At 40.1% G+C, this 17,312-nt stretch overlaps 1 protein-coding gene across 5 annotated transcripts in view; it reads left to right on the top strand.

Annotated features, from left to right (window-relative positions):
* The window catches only part of LOC121358840 (endonuclease domain-containing 1 protein-like), a 162,360-nt gene that overhangs the window by 43,949 nt on the left and 101,099 nt on the right, over positions 1-17,312 (top strand). For all 5 annotated transcript variants that reach the window (XR_005955965.1, XR_005955964.1, XR_005955963.1 and 2 more), the window contains one exon: positions 14,644-14,727. The gene's annotated coding sequence lies outside the window, so the exon portion shown is untranslated. The remainder of the gene's footprint in view (positions 1-14,643; positions 14,728-17,312) is intronic.

The following is a 17,312-nucleotide window of genomic DNA, read 5'->3' as shown; positions in this document are numbered from 1 at the left end:
TTAGCTGATCTCGGTTTCTAGCAGGTTTGAAAAGCTCTTCTGCCCACCAAACCTTTGAGCAGGTGTTTGCTTCAGCAGTGGCATTTGCTGATCTCCTGGTTATGTTAATTTGGGGAAAGACAGGATTTTCTGGAGGTCTGAAGGATGCTGAGAGCTCGGTGTTTATTTGTTCCCATCAAATAAATGTGGATTGAATGCAAATGTTCAGGGATGGTGTCAGGACAGAGAGGGGTGTTTTCAGTTAATGTCTGCCAAGAATTAAGGAGAATTAACACAAAATTCTTGTGGCTTGGGACAATACTCACTGGAGGAGTTGTCTGCTCCACAGATGGGGCTGTGCAGAGTACTTGGGATAACTGGTTTGAAGCAAGGTTTGTGTACAGTTTGTGGGGGGATGTTTCGCTTGCTTTAGATACTGCAATTTGTAGTTCGTTGTGGTACTTCTCAAGGGAAGGACCTCACACTCCTTACTTAGGCAGAAATCTTACTGAAATCAGTGATAAGATTTTGTTGGTATCCAGGCCTGAAAAAGCCTCTGCAGTCAGTGAATAATGAGCTTGGTGTTTACTCCGAGACTTTGTTTCCTTCAAGTTGCCTATTTTCACCTTCTGTAAGGTCCTAAGGTTATTTCAGGAATGATGTTTCTGTTGTTGTCTATTTTAGGCACTTGACGTGGGATTTCAGACTCTGCTGAGGTGTTGGCAGTGGTACAGCATGTGGCTGGTTTATGGTAACTCCTGCTCAGATTTGTGATGCAAATACAATCTCTTCTGCAGGTTTTCAGAGCTCTGTTTCCCCTGCAGCTGAGGGTTTCACCTGATCAGCATTGTGAAAAGTGACATCCCTGTTATCCCACTGGATTAAGATTAATCTCACCTGTGTATCTGAATTTTAAAGTGAGACGAGCTTTATCCAGAGTCTTCTAATTGTTGGAATAATTCCAAACACCAAGTAGTAAGATCTTACCTCCTTTTTGTCATCATGGTTCTAAAGAGGGAACTTGAGCTTCCTTCATAGTTGTTATTTCTTGGTGTTCTGCCATAAAAAGCCCATAACAATCTAAAGATAATTGGGCAAAGGAAACTTAGTTCTGGATGTGGAGGGTTTGTTTTTTTTTTGTTGTTGTTGGTAGAAGAGCATGAGCATCTTAAAGATTTAAGTGAAACTCACTTGAAGAAAAACAAGAAACTTGATTTGGTGTATAAGCAGTTTTTTAGAATGCTGCTGCTCCTCCTTGAAGCTCTTCCAACTGAAATACACACTGCCATATGCTGCTGGAATACCAGCACACGAGCTGGATTAAAATACAAATGAGCAGAGCTGCAGTTTGAGGCGTTAGTTCTGCAGAGGGATCCAAAATGGTTCCCTTTGTCACTCTACTAAACACCTAAAGTTAGTTTTACAACATGCCTGTGCAAAACATTTCAGAGGCTTTGGGTCTGAAATGAGGACGAAGAGGTTAAGGGGGAGTGAGAAGGAATTTTTCCAATATTCTTGTCTTAATCTAGGAGCAGGCACAGGTGACGTGATGCCACTGTACCACCTGTAGCAAATAAAGAGATAAGGGGAATTTTGTAACCTGAAGAAGCTTGGATACTTCACTGGACATGCAGCTATCCTTTTCCATGGGATTAATCAGATATTTGGTAGCTTCCAGAACTGTAGCCATAGCTCCACACTCCTCTCTACTGCTGCTCTTTACTTAAAATAGCTTTAAGACACCAATATTTAAGTGTTAGCTAGGATTTGGACTTTTTAATGTGTGTGTTAATCTTTTAAAATCTACTTTTGTACTGTAGGAGAATTTGTGGACCATATAAACAGCCTTTGTAATTGGGAGCAGATAGTTTAGATGCCTCATTTTTATGTTTTACATAGATACTTGCTGAGGAAAAATGCAAAGTTTCCCAGCTAGTCCTCTCCAGAAAGTTGTTTCGAGCCAGAGTAATGATGAATAATAATGAGCAATAAATTAACAGATCTGTATATTACTGTCATAGATGGGGAAGTGCTCCTGCTGATTTTATTCCAAATGCTGATCCCATAGTGGTTGAGGCTGTGATACTGGGAGGAAACATCTTAGTGTAATTCATGTGTTTTATTAAAGCCATAGATACTTATTTTAATAAAAACATCAGGTACTTGTAATCTGAAAAAGGCTGGAAAACTGTCATGCAAACTAGTCCTCTCTTCTCTTCTCTTCGCTGATTTTATTCCAAATGCTGATCCCATAGTGGTTGAGGCTGTGATACTGGGAGGAAACATCTTAGTGTAATTCATGAGTTTTATTAAAGCCATAGATACTTATTTTAATAAAAACATCAGGTACTTGTAATCTGAAAAAGGCTGGAAAACTGTGATGCAAACTAGTTCTCTTCTCTTCTCTTCTCTTCTCTTCTCTTCTCTTCTCTCTCCTCTTCTCCTCCTTTTTTTTTTAAATTTCTTTCCCTGGATAAAGAAGACCTGACAGGAATGCATGGAAACTATCAACAACATTCCTCACTAAGTGTTCAGGAGCAGTTGGGCTACTAGTATTTCAATAATTGATAATTAATGAGACTTCATAAATAACACTTCGAGTTCTTTTTACGTGCCTGCTGGGTTTTTTTTGGAAGGGGGAGGAATGTCAGACAAATTTCTGGCGTTTCTGTGCTACCTTGGAGACTAGAAAACGTTTCATTATTGGCATATGAGATTCTTATGTAACTTGGTAATTCTGGGAACAAGAATTTTCAGAAAAATGCTGAGCAGTTCGAATCTCCTCGTAAAATTAGAAGATTTAAAACCACTGTGCTAAATACTTCTGTGATAAATTCCCCAGAAATACGAGTATTCCAAGCTCCTGGAATGCGTTATTTTTCCTAGGATTGCATCCTTAAGGAGTTAAAAGTCCAAATCCCATGGAGTGAGTGACACACTGTCAGTTATTACATAAACCCAGTGTGTTTTCTTTTGCAGAATATTAAATTGGGCTGCACTGGAAGGTGAGGAATTGCTGCCTCGTGGCATCAGGAGCAGAGCTGGTGCTGCTCAGGATGTGGTTTGTGTGTGCAGCCCCCAGCACAGGGCAGTGTGAAGGAGGTTGCCCTGATCTCTTACTGCTGTCAAGAGATTTTTTATTTGTTTTCTCCAAGTTCAAGGTCTGTAATTCTAGCGGGACAAGCCAGGGAAGGATTTGCCCTACTTTTTTTTTGTGTAAAACAGTGTGGCTTATCTTATCCATTCTCTTCAGAACTCTTGTTATATTCCATAGAGATGGCTTGATTGAATTTTTTTTTTTCAGTATAAAGTGGAAATAGTGGTTTGTTAGTGTTCACACCTGCTGTGTGAATTTCCTGATTCTTAAGTGGATTAGAAATTGCCATATTCCATTACCTTCTTGAGGGCACAGATAGTCTGACACAGGAATCCACTGATTTAGGATGACTCAGAATTAAAAATGAGTCATTTATGCCTTACTTGGTTAAAATTTTTTTTTTTTTTTGACTTACAGAATTAGAAATAAGCAGGAGTTCAGAATCTACATACTTTATTTCTTATGTCAGGAAACGATCTTCCTTCATTAGATTATTTCTTTCTGTGTTTTTCATTTCTCAGGGCTCGTTTGTGGTGTTGGCCAGTTCTCTTTGTTCCCCTTTCCTCATGGAATGCAAGGTAGAACAAGTACATCTGAAAGTCTTATCTTTTCCTGGATTACTGAACTGGGTGTGCTGTGCGCTTTGGTGCCTCCAAGTACTGTCTAAACTTCAGTCAAAAATTCAGGTTCAGGAGCTGCAGAAGGGGTGGCAGTAAAATGTGTTTGGATGATAGAAGGGCTGGAAAGAGAGAGCTGTGTCATGAAAGCAGCAAGCATGTCTTTAGTCACTCCTGTTAAGTGCTTTTCTGGCTAAGCTAGTGTCCTCTTGCATAAATTCTCATCATATTCTAATAATACACAATCAGAGTTACCATTTGCTTTCCCCCAAATTAAGGTCACGCATTCTCTTTTTTTTCTCTCTTTATTTTCCGTGTTACTTCTTGAGGTAATGAGGTGGAGAAAAATAGCAAATCAGGTATTTTCCATGCCTGTGTTTTTGCAGATAAGTTTACCAAGGAGGAAAGCAATCTATAAAATGCTTCTTTCAAGGCAAGGGAGCACAGCTGATCTTGAGACAGCATAAAGCAGTAGGCATTACATAGCAGTAACAATAAAATTAAACCCAAAAATTAACTTCAATACCAACTTCAAGATTTTTATTTTGTAGTAAAAGGCAAGCAGCCTTAGGACAAGGGAATCATTAAAGCTGGAGGGGAGAATAGGTTTAGATTGGATATTAGGCAGAAATTCTTGCCTGTGAGGGTAGGGAGGCCCTGGCACAGGCTGCCCAGAGAAACTGTGGCTGCCTCGCCCCTGGAATTTTTTAAAACCACGTTGGATGGGGCTTGGAGCAACCTGGGATAATGGAAAGTGTTCCTGCCCATGGCAGAGGGTTGAAATTGGATGGTCTTCGAGGTCCCTTACATTCCAAATTATTCTGTGATTCCATGGAATTTTTAGATTCATGTCTCTGTATCAAGCCTGTGTGGTTCTCTGTGAAAGAACGTAAGAACTTTTCCTGAGAAGTGCATCTTGGAGTGCTGTTAGAAGCTCTGCCATCCTGAAACACCAATGAATGGTAAATATTTAGCACTGCTGTTGCTAAAAAGCAAGAAGTTACTTCCAATTGAAGCTTGTTTCCCTTCCAGCTGTAATATCTTGCTGTGCCTTTCTCTCCAAGGATCGAAGAGCTGTTTGTTACTTGTCATATTCACAAAGTACCTATGAAAACAAGGTCATGGACTCATCTCCCTAATGCAGGAGACGTTTGGCCTGGCGTCACAGAGTCTGTATCCCAGCCAGACCCACTGTTTTCCAAACTCTTCCCTGAACGCTTGCCAGTCCCTTGGCGTCTCCGCAGTGTGGGTATCAGAACTGGACATGAAGTTCTAGCCTAGAACTCAGCTTGATTTGTTGCACGAACACAACAAATCTGATGTCATCAGCCAAGCCCTTAATGTGGATTTGCCCTGCACTGGCTGTCCCTACCAGAGTGATTCATACGGCTGCTCCCCAGCCCTTTCCCGGGAGAAAGTGTCCAGGTCATGGAGGAGTAGCCTGAACTCCTTCAAATCTGGGTGACGTTGATTTGTTAGGATTAAAATTAGCTGTTGGATTAAAATCAGTTGTCAGGATTAAAATCAGTTGTCAGGATTAAAATCACTTGCTGCCTTCAACCTCTCTCTCAGTGTGGACTGTTCACTGTTTCCTTTGCCAATTCTTCAGTTATCCACAAACTTAACTCTCAAGTATTTTTATTGTTATTGTGTAGATGGCGTATAAAATTTCCAGGGCCCAGTCCCATGTCTGTTTCTCCTTCATGCCACCCATTGCCCTCAGAGGGAAGCCACCATCCTTTGCAAGAAAAAGCAGTTACCAGCTCTGGAAAAGATGAGAGGACTTGGGTATCCCAGGTGAATATTCTTACGGACAGAATGAGTCATTTTTGTGTGGACTTCTAACACGTGGGTGAGTGAATCATCAGGTGTTGAACAGATTAATCTTTTTTAATAGGACATGCACAAGATAATGTTTTCTCACTGAGACAACTTGTAGCTGCCTAAAGACAGTATTACAGAGACAGAAATACAGTGACATTGTGTGCTTTGGAGTGTGATACCTTGGGAGATGATCCATGAAACAGCCCAGTGTTGCTTTTCATAGTTCTTGGTGTGCCTTAAGTGGCCTCTAAAGAATTGTTAATAATAGAAGATTTTTGGCAGGGGAAATAATTAAAATTTGACTGATAGTTGCATAAGAAATTGGGTGAGAGTTTGACTTTCTGATTTGCTTGTGTTAGCAGCTGTAGGTAGGTTGTGCTTGTCTTTTCCTGATGGTAGGACAGGAGGAAATGGCCTTAAGTTGCACCAGGATTTTAGTAAAAATTTCTTCACCGAAAAGGTTGTCAGGTCCTGTCACAGGCTGCCCTTGGCAGTGGTGGAGTTGCTGTCCCTGGAGGGATTTAAAAGATACGGCACCTGGGGACATGGATTAATGGTGGCCTTGGCAGTGCTGGGTAAATGGTTGGATTCTGTGATCTTAGAGCGGTTTTCCAAGCTAAGTAATTCTGTTTAAATTTGCACACCTCATGGTGTTGATCCAGCATGTATCAAGAGCATGTGGGAAAATAAAAACCGTGTCTTTGGCGAAGAGCTGTGCCCAAGGCCCATTTTGGTAGAGAAAAAGGAAAAGAAGAAAAGGCTAAATTTCTTAGATTGTCTAAATGTTGGGGATTTTTTTTTCAGTCCACAGCCAAGTTCCACTATCCAGAATTATGCTTAGTGCTGGGTTTTAATGAGGTCTGAAAATGACAGAGCAAAACCGTCTTCCTGTTATGGCTGATTTAGGATAGGAAATGAAGTATGACATTTAGCCATGGGTTGGCAGGGTTGAGGCCTTCAGTGAAAACTCACCACAAGTTTACATGAAAAGCTGGTGGTTCTTTCCTAGAACTTCATTTAAGGTTTAGTTTTGTACCAGCACTGTGAGCTCAGGCAGTTTTCTTCAGGTTTCGTTGGAAAGCGTTTCTCAGTAGGTGTCCTTTAGAGGGTTTTGAAGGGATAGAAATTATTTTGGAGAGCATTGCATGGACAAAACAATTTTCAGCAGCACCACTTTTTACATAAGTCAGGACTACAGGATACAAACACATATTTTGGTCACCCAAAGTAAATTTGAAGAGAGATTCATTCATTGCAAACGAAGGTGCAGATGCTTTTAGAGCCTGACCAAATCCTTGTACGTAAAAGCATCTTCATGCTTACAGACTTCTGAATATGGATTTCGTATAGAGTAGAAGGGTTGAGCACCAGGAGTGCAATAATAATAAAAAAACACAACACCACCCCCACTCTTCACACCCCCCCCTTCCCAGCTGTCTAGCTCAGTGAATTTCACACCACGGTTGCAAGGCCAGAATGATTATGAATTAGGGTTAGCACAAAATTTTAGCTATTTGAAAATTTTACAGCGTTTTACTGTAATGTAAAGGCTAGAATTTCTCCAGAAATCAAATCTGAAAAAGGCCCGAGGTCAGGGAGGTCTTACTTTGAAAAGCCAATTCATTGTAACAGAAAATGAGATTTTTAACCTTGTCTTTCAATCAGAACAAATTGTGCCTTGTCCCCTTGCACTTTGCCATTTGAGTTCTCATCTGTTCTGCCCTCCTTCAAGCCAAGATCCGCATCCCCCCTTGAAGCACATTAAAAATCTTGGGTATAATCAGTGTTTTTTGACTACTGGTTAATTTTTGATCTTTTTTCTGACTGTCCTTGGGCAAGGCCCCAGGCTGTCATGACCAAATTCACAGGAGGTGCAGGCTATGGTGAGGTTTTTTTTGAAAGCCCTTTTCACTGTGAAGAGACTCTATGAGAGAGTATCTTTATTGTGGTAAAAGTCATACAGCAGTTTTCACTGTGATTGCAGCTTCAGCATAGCTCACTCTAATTTAGTTAGCCCAAGGCTACTCCATACTGCTTTTCAGGATTCTAGAATGGCCATTAATGGGAATTTGCTGGGAGTGGGTGTGTATGCCTGAAGGAAAGTGTGCATAAAAAATTAAAGCCTCCTGCTTATGATGGTAGTTGGTATGTGCTGTTGTCCTTGATCTAACTTAACTGGGTACTGCAGGTGAGAGCAGCACAGCAGTTCTCTAAATAAGTCGCTTCAGCCTTGAAGTCTGCATTTGATAAGATTGTCTTGGCCTCAGTAGTGTGCAGCTGGTTCTTACAAATGAGTTTTCATCTGTGCGCTCGGTGATTTACATCCCTGCATACAGAGAAGTGTCTTTGCTTTATGGATGGCAGAACATACATGGCTTTCAACTATCCCGTGGTTTTCAAATATCCTTACACACAGGTGGTTTTTAATTATATCTTACAGTAATTTGTGATAAAGATAAAAGTCCAGTGCTCAGTGCATGACCCCTTGCTCTGGCCAGTGGCACCTTTCCTTATATTGGCTTTTTTCTTTTTATGTGAAACAAAGGCAGGTTTAGATGGGATATTAGGAAGAAATTCTTCCCTCTGAGGGTGCTGAGGCCCTGGCACAGGTTGTCCAGAGAAGCTGTGGCTGCTCCATCCCTGGAAGAACCCAAGGCCAGGTTGGACAGGGCTTGGAGCAGCCTGGGGTAGTGGAAGGTGTCCTTGTCCATTGCAAGGAGTCTAGACTAGATATTCTTGAAAGTCCTTTCCAACCCAAACCATTCTATGACTCTGTAATATTTAATAATACATGTTTTTTCAGACTGTTGCTATTCATGGCAATATCAAGAGGTAAAAATTTCTTTTATTGCTGCGGAGGAGTATTTATAGAAATAAGCTCCATCCCAGCTCCCTGCTTGCTGCCATGTTTTAAAGGAGGTGTGAGAGCTGTGAATGCATCCTTCAGGATTCCAGGAAAGCATTGATGCTTCAGCGTGCTGAGCCAGAACACCTCAGTGTTTGTTGGAATTTAATTACACCCCTTAGAGATAAGTCAGAGTTCCCCAAGAAATCCCAGACAGAAAGGAAAACCAGTGTACATGCAGGAGAAAATGTGGTTGCCACTGTAGATTTATTCTCCTAAGACAAAGTGAGGTGGCTTGGTGGCTCTTCTTCTTCCCACTTCATTAGCACAGCCTATTCCTGTGGGTTTGTAGGACAGGAAAACTGCTGTGTTCCACAAGGCACTTCCACACAGGGCTCTCTTATCCCTCTCTAATTATGCTCAGTGTGGCAGCTACTGCTGTTAAGGACATGCTGCACTCATGGAAAAAAAATTGCTGGAATTTAGCTTTTAATTTATTTGTCCTCCCATTTGGAGAGAACACTTAATGTGATTTTGTGTAATAAAGCCAACTATGTGTGCAGCCACAGAGGTGATTTTTCTAAATTTAAGGTTTCCTTTGAATTTATTCTTATCTCAAATAGATTGGATTACTATAGGCTGTGTCAGCGTGAGTCACTTGTAAGTGCCTGTTAATCCAATAAATCTGAGCGGTTTCTTATGGAAATACTATTTTCTGATTTCTATTTATATGATGGTCCTGGTCTTGTTGAATCCACACTGACTTCACTGGAAATATCTCTTTGGAAAAAAATGGTACAATTTCCCATGCTAATGGAAATTGCAGTGAAGCAGTAAAATGAAAAATAGCCTCAAGAAATTAATAAATGGTTTAGAAGTTCTTTGTGTCACCTTGATTAGGTGTTTTGTAGCAATACTGCCTGAGAATAAAAAGAATCATCAGAGGGTGTTGTTTTGTTCTGTTTGTTTTATGGGTTTTTCTCCCCAGTTAATAATGCTGTTCGACCCTCCATACTATGTTTTTACATTACCCTGCAAGTTTTTTATATTCACTTGTTGCCAGTGCCCTACTCAGGGGTATTGGTGTTTGCATCACTTTGGGCATTAATTTCCTACTCATAACATAGTCAGCTACTGAAAACTAAACACTTAAGTGGAGAAAAGTAGCTATTTTAAAATAACTTTAGCCTTTTTCTGTTTTACTTGTGCAGAAACTGGTATTCAGTGGCAGCAGAAGGCAAAAGCTTTGCTATGGTTCGGAATTTTTGCCTGAAATAAGAAGGAAAAAATCAGTGTAAGATATGTTTTTCCAACTTGAGATCTGTGTGCTTCTGTAGCAGAGAGGGAGGGTCTAAACACTCCTAAAAGCTGGCTGATAAAACCTGGTCCTCGTTTGAGCTAGAAACTGCAGAACATAACAATTTATACTATGCATTGGGAATTTCTGGTGCTGGGGTGGGGAAAAAAATGCATTTACTGGAAATAGTTTGACAAAATTCAGTGTTTGTAACGCGTGTAACAGCGCTGCTACTGTAAGGCACCACAATTTTCATAATCTTAAATTTGCTCGTTTGTACCAAGTTTCCAAATAACTTCCTCCTCTCTGTCTCTGCCGTTGAATTTTCTCGTGCATGGTACGAGGGATGGGATGCTGAAAATCCCTGGATCTTTGACGTTTTAAGACAGACTTGTGTGGATGTTCACTGCCTGCTTGGTGACACATGGAATGTTTATTGAGCCTGTGCAGTGAAGTGCTGCTGAAGCAACTGGGTCTGTAGTGGAGGAGATGAGAAATTTTAATCCCTAACTGGCATTTTGCAGAGGCAGCTCAAGACTGTGAGGCTGAGATTTTGGATCTCTTAGTGGTAGTTGTTTATTGGTAGTAACTCCAGATCCTGATTAATTGGGATTTCAGCTAATTTTGCCAGCTAAACATGACCTGGTCTAGTGGAAAGTGTTCCTCCCCATTTCAGGGGTAAGAAATACAGAATCTTGGAGGTCCCTTCCAACCCATCCATTTATGATTCTGTGATTTCTCCAGAAGATGCTTAAAAGAAATACAGGGGATATACAGGGACTTGAAGGTTTACAGTATCTAGAATAAAATCACAAGAGAAAAGGGAAAACAAAGCTGTGAGTCAGATTGATTATTGAAGATAAGTCGTTGGAAAAGCAGATACAAGGATACAATTTAAAATCAATGTAAAAGCACATTGGAAGCACAGAATGGTTTGGGTTGGAAAAGACCTTAAAGACCATCTTGATCCACCCCTGTTCCATGGGCAGGGACACCTTCCACTATCCCAGGTTGCTCCAAGCCCTTTCCAGCCTGGCCTTGAAAACACTTCCAGGGCTGGGGCAGCCACAGCTTCTCTGGGTAACAGTTAGGTAGGGCTTATGTGAAAATCTAAGGTACAGAAAGATGGATAAGCAGCATTGCTAAGGAACATGAAAAAAACCTTGTGAGTACATTGGAAATTGGAGGAAGTTGAGGGAAAATGCAGGTCTCCTTAGCAGAGTGAAGATAATAAATCAGAGATACCCCACTGAATAAAACTGCTGAGTGTAACTATGTTTAATCATGGATCTTCTAAAGGAACCAAAATCCCTTTGGACTTGCTGTGGGAATAATTTTGGTAATTAACAGGTTTCATTTGAAAACAGTGAATTGTGATTTTTCCCATCTGAGACCGGTGCAGACTCTGGCATTCTACTGGAAAAACAGGTGTGGGCAGTGTGTGTGGGCAGGCTGACTGAGCAGCTTGGATGCCAAATTTTTTAAAACACTGATAGTTTAGAAATTAGGAATTCACAAGTGTTTAAGTAAGTATATTTGTTGCAGTGGATTGGACAATTTAGGTAAGACCAAATTGCTTCATCTCACCCAAACAGGCTGCGTAGCAAAAAGAATAATGTATGGAGAGATGTGGAGAGTAAAGTTGTAGTCTGAAACAAACCTGCTGTTTCCTAGATAAATCTGGTTTGTAAACCCAAGTTTTATTTCATAGAGATGTTAAAATTAAGTTTTCTCTTCTAGTAAAAGCACAGACCTGTTTCAAGAAAGGATTCTAAACCAAGAAGGGGAGGGTACAAATGTTTCCAGTACTGGGATACGGAAGCGTTTTTTGAATTTGTGGCCAGCAATATGGCAGAAATTGCCAAGACCTGGGTTTGAAAGTACACAGACAGTAACCATAAAACCTAAAAAAGATGATTTTTTTTGTGGTTTATGACCTTGTTGCTCTCCCACAGAGTGGGAGAGAAAGGCCTCTCACCCCAGGTACTTGGGCACATGAATAAGGAAGGCTGAGTTCACCCTGTAGGTTTGCTGGTTTATATGGAATCATGGAGTTCTTTGGGTTGGAAAAGATCTTCAGGGTCACTTAAATCCATCCCTCAGCTTACCAGCACCATCATGTTCACCACCACACGATGTCCTCAACTGGCTATATCCTTTTTTTTTTTTTTTTTGAACACTTACAGGGCTACCACCGCTGCCTTGGGCAGCCTGTTCCAGTGCTTGACCACTCTTCCTGTGAACAAATCCTGTCTAATATCTAACGTTACCCTCCCCTGGCACAACTTGAGGCCATTTCCTAAAATGAAAGGTTCAGTTAATAGGACATTTTAACAACAACAGCAGCAACAAAATGACGCAGTCCATTCCATAGCCTTTGTGCAAACCTGATGTTCCCTAGGTGCTGCATGCTCAAATGGAATGATGTATTTCCTTTTAAGAGCAGGAGATCCAATTTCTGTGCCATTTGATGGGTTAGGTTTGGTTGCTGGCTGCTTATCAAACATTGAGAGCACTGCAGAGAGGGAAGTAGGGGAAGAAAAAAACCCAAAAAAGTAGTAGCAGAAGATGTTTTGGCAGTTAAATACTTCTCTTGTAGAAGAGTTGTTTCCAGGACGACAAGGTTGATGAAGTTACAAAGTTGAGTGTGTGTTTTCTTTCCTCTTCAACTGGTTAATCAGTGAGGTAGGAAAACTTGCTTTGTAGGTGAGTTGGGTTACATAATTTATTTTTAGTCTGCACTTGATGGTCCATGTGGCTCTTTTCAGCTCTTCAGGAGATACCTGGCATGCAAGAAACCACATTTGCTTTGTGGGTTTTTTTAAGGTCATACGGTATTTTTTAAAATCTAGACTATTAACAGCTCTTTTTGGTATTTTTTATGTGTTTGTTTCTCAAGAAGTAAAACAGCTTTGTTGCTTCAAGTTTCAAGCTCATCTCACTGGTGGGATGTGAGTTTCTTTCACTGTTTGCACAGAATTTTTCCTCTGTTGGTATAATACATATTTTTTTTGTATATACTAATGATATACTGTCATGCAAATGAATTTGGAATAAATTAAAGTATTAATTTTCTCCCAGAGTATATTCAGCTGCAGGACTCCATTGTGAGATCTATTTTCAACTGGAGTTTGGAACTTGGAATAAGGCAGCACTGAATTAAATGTAGTTGCCAATTTTAAAGGGGCACAGCTCGCATAAAATCACACCCATCTCCAAAATATGTTGATCTATTTAAAATCTGGAGGAGTATGATGAAATCTGTACTTGTGTGGTTTTCCTTTGTATATTTGATTGTACTCTGAGTTTAATTTTTTTTATTGTTTTTTTTTCCCTGCACAACAACGATTTAAAAAAGAAATGCCTTTTTTTTTTTTTTTTTTTAACCACAAATATTGGCTGTGCATTTTAGAGGCAGAAATAACAAAAATAGTGTCCAGGTCATTAGTGAAAAACACACTCTGTAAAGCTCTATTGTTCTGCTAAATTAAATAGCTTCAAGTTTAACTGTGCCCCTTATAAATGAGTTGATGATTTCATACCCCCTAATGATACATGCTTTTATTTCATATTGAGATTTTAGAATTTAGGATTAAGAGAACACTTATTGTGCATAGTTCTCTGATGAATTAATGAGATACTCAGCTTCTTGCTGCATGTGTTGGGTTCTGCTGGTGCTGAAGGTTGGATGCCATGTGCTAAGACCTGGTGATCACTTGAGAAAAATGAAGTTTTATTCTCCAAATCCTTGATCCTTTATTGTTTTGGGAGAATGATATGGCATAAAAGTGGCCATGCTCAGGTGATCCTGGTGATCACTGAATTATTATGTATCCCGGGGCTTCTCAACTTCTTGGAAAGGGAAGGGAAGGGAAGTAGTTTGACAAATCCATGCTGGCATTTATTTGTTGCTTTGTTATCCCTTCCTGGCAGCAAACCATAGCCAAAGTCAGGATTCTTTCTGACTGGTGTCCTTCTCTTTCCATCTCTTTCTTCTTCTTTTTTTCTTTTTTTTTTTTTTTTTTTTTGTAAATACTTTTTTTTTTTCCCTTGCAAATTACCATTTTCAGCAGAACAAGAACTGCACTGACCTTGAGCGATGAGATGTTCTGGGCTTCATTTTCCACTCTGTCCCCAGTTATTCAGTTACTCCATTATCTGGAGCGATCCAGTTCTTCTTCATGGAGGTTTGAATAGTTCTTCCAGGTCGCCACTTAGCCTAGTAAGGGAATGAGGAATTCTTTTTTGCTACTTCTGCTGGAAGTTTACTAATTATGTGTGGTTAAGTAGAGAATGTAGCATCAGTGCATTCTTTTTCAGGACAATACTCTCATAACTCCACTTAGATTTTTCTGTTTGTTTTTCTGGTTGCTTGCTCTTCTTTTGCTTCAATTCCCAGTAAGGTATTATGGATATAGTTTTTCTATTTCTGTAGATTTGAATCCAAAGCACAGAACAGGACATAAGGAACGACCCTTCCAGTATTCAACTCCCACTGAAGTGTCTTAAGGTGACAGGAACACAGGGGTACCAGGTATGACCCCAAACCAAGAGCAAGTCATCACCCCTCTGAATTAGGTGCTGGAGGCCAACAAGGAACCCTCACAGATCTAAGAAGACACCACAAAGATATCTTTGAGCAATAAAATAATTCTTTAAAAATGTTTATTCACTTTATCTGTGGCTACAAGGAATTTCTTTGGTCAACTCTGCAGTAGGTTTTGGAATTTATTTCTAGTCTGTCAGTGTTATGCTGTAATCACCAAGCAGTCTCCAAGGTTCATCTTGATAGAGCAGTTTCAGGAATACTCTGGCAATCAAAATCAGAGAAACAGTCAAGAAGGATGGAAATATTTTCCAGTGTTGACTAAAAGCAAGCAGTAAGCTTGAAGCATTACTTAACGATGTAATGAGAAATGTCAGTTCAAGCAAATTCTTTTTTTTTTTTTTTTTAACAGAATTTGTTTTCTTTGTTGTGTTGCAGAAAAACAAACGGTGGCTGATTTGCACAAGTGAACCAGGACGACGCAAAATTTAAGTCGAAGAGGAATGCTCATTTTCCTGTTTTGTAAGTCTGTTGGTCAGCTTTTCTGTAAGACATCCATTTAATTATAAAGACCATTAGTTTTCCTCATTTCCTGGTTTGTGAGTGCAGTTTGTAGAACTGTCTGGGTTCCCTGTTTTTGAGCCACCTGGCTCAGCGTGAGGGGCACAAGGTGGATCTTTTCTCTGCCTTTGTCATCACTGTGTCAAGGCACAAAGGAGATCAAGGCTGGGTTGTGTCTAATTACTATTGTAGCTGTGGTGATCCAGGGTTGTGAAGAGGAGAGGTTTGAGGGCAAGAAGGGCTGGAAAGGGATTTTGGCCTCCAAAAGTTGTTAGTGTTGTCTGTAATATCAGCTGGTGTAAAAGCTTGGTCCTTACGTTGAGGCTGCTGTATTTTGGCTGAGTATTTTGGAGTACATTTAAAACATTTACTTGGGTACTGTAAGAGTTCATGGTTTGGTTGGAGCAGCCTGGTCTAGTGGGAGGTTTAGCACAAGAGTTTTTCCATTTTGGTCAAGAGAGCAGCGTGTTCTTCATTGGTATTTTGCATATCAAGCCTTACAGACCATCTTTCTGATTCACTTGTAGTATTCAGTGGCACATTTTAAAGAGAGCTGCTTCCATCTGTCTTTAACAGAGCGTGTTCTGTGTGACAACAACATCTACCCTGCAGTTGTAATAACAAAACCCAAGGTGCTTTTACTGAATCTGGTTTCACACCAGCTACCAAGTGGACTCATTATAAGATGATGTGAGGTTTTCTATGTATTGACTCAACTCTGAAATATCTATAACTCTGCAAAATGCGTCTCAGCTTGTTTACTAAGCGAGAAGTGTATTTTTAATGCATAGGTTTTGAAATTATTAGTGACTCCAGTTTTTCCAGCAGCCTTTGTGGGGTGTTTTAATTAAAACTGTTTTGTATTTTTATGGATGCCATTTTAATTTATAGCTATATCTTTATTTTTTAATTTTTTTCTGTCAGAAAAGTTTTTAAGTAATTCTGCAGAATTGCTTTTTATAGACACTCAGTATTTGAAAAAAAGGGAAAAAAAAGCGACAGAACATGTGTCAGGCATCTGCAATTCCTTCAGCATCATGTTTTCCACAATGATTTAATAGCTATTGAGTCTCCTCAAATATCTTTGTTTCCAAGACCTATTTTATGGTAATAAATCATCTTGGCTGTTAAATTCTTGAAATGATTCAGTAGGACAATCGTTTCCTTAGCACATTCCCTGAGAGATCATAGATAGAAATGGAAAAGTCCTTAACGAGGTCAGCTTTTTCCCTGCAATACTTGTAGTCAGTGCTGGAAGTGATAATGAAGTTGCCAACATTTGTTCTGGTGAACTGCAGTTGTCCAGTGTTCCCTGTTCATTTCTTGCTAATTTACGGTGAGTTTTCTGTTAGAGGTATTGAATTGCATTGAGAAACGCTGAGCCAGATACAGAATAAGAGACTTGTCGTGGTGTGGTGGAACTTTTCATTTTAAAAAAGGTCTGTCTCAAAATTAAAATAAAAATACCAATGAAATTACCCAAGACTTCCTTAATTTCCTCCTCTATTTGCACCTGAGGGTGGTGGTGGTGGTGCAGTCCTTGGGGTAGAGGTTGATTTAATAAATTGTCAGGTATGTGAGGGTGGTTAATTCGTGATACCTTGTCTGTCAGTCTCTGCAGGGTAGTCATGCATTATGTAACCCCTTGTGGCTTTCTGACACCTTGAAAAAAGGCTGTTTAAATTGGTTATTGCTTACTGGGAGCAGGCAAGGAGGTAATTCAGCCAAGAGTACATGAGGAATTCTCTGTATTAAGTAGCTCATCTAGAGCATCACATGTCTAAAGAAAAGGGAGATCTGGTTTTGGTCAAAACTCTGGACATCTGGAGTTCAGGGAAATAACCAGCAGGTGAGAGATGGTATCCCTTGACCTAAAGTGTGTATCTCTGTGAATTACTGCTGGTCTCCTTCTGTGATGTTTTCCAAGTTGACCATCAGATATGGTTGCAGCCTCTATGGTTGCCCAGAGAAGCTGTGTCTGCTCCATCCCTGGAAACGTCCAAGGCCAGGCTGGATGGGGCCTGGGGAAACCTGGGATAGTGGAAAGTCTCCCTGCCCATGGGTGGGGGTTGGAGGAAGATGGTCTTTAAAGTCCTTTCAGTGCCAAGCCTTTTATGATGCTTGAATTGTCCTTTAGGTTTCATGCTGAGGACAGCAGTAAGTTCTGGTGTTATTCACATGAACGTTTCCTGAAAATAATCAGGCTTTGTGATCTGGGGTTCTTGGTTCTCTTTGCTGCCTCAGAAAAGGAAGCAAAGCTTTGCAGCTTCCCCAAGGTTTAGAGCAGATTAATGTATAAAATTAGATTAAATCTCTTACATTTGTTTTGGAAAAGGGAGCTTTGTATTCCTACGGGCCTTAGCTGCCAAACAGAGATAATTCCATTTTAACTGTGCATTTTCATCAGGTGCTTTTACTGCCAGGCATAAACCTTCATTTTTTCAATGATGTCATTTAAAATGATCCAAAATAACTTCAGTTACAGTCACAATGGAGAACAACCCCTGCATTTAAAAGATGGACTCCAAAATTCCGTCTGCCCTGTA

This window comes from Pyrgilauda ruficollis, unplaced genomic scaffold (genome assembly GCF_017590135.1).
Source record: "Pyrgilauda ruficollis isolate IOZ18807 unplaced genomic scaffold, ASM1759013v1 scaffold111, whole genome shotgun sequence".
Lineage (NCBI taxonomy): Eukaryota > Metazoa > Chordata > Aves > Passeriformes > Passeridae > Pyrgilauda > Pyrgilauda ruficollis.
Note: the sequence above shows the minus strand (reverse complement) of the source record. Positions and strands in the feature narration are given on the sequence as shown.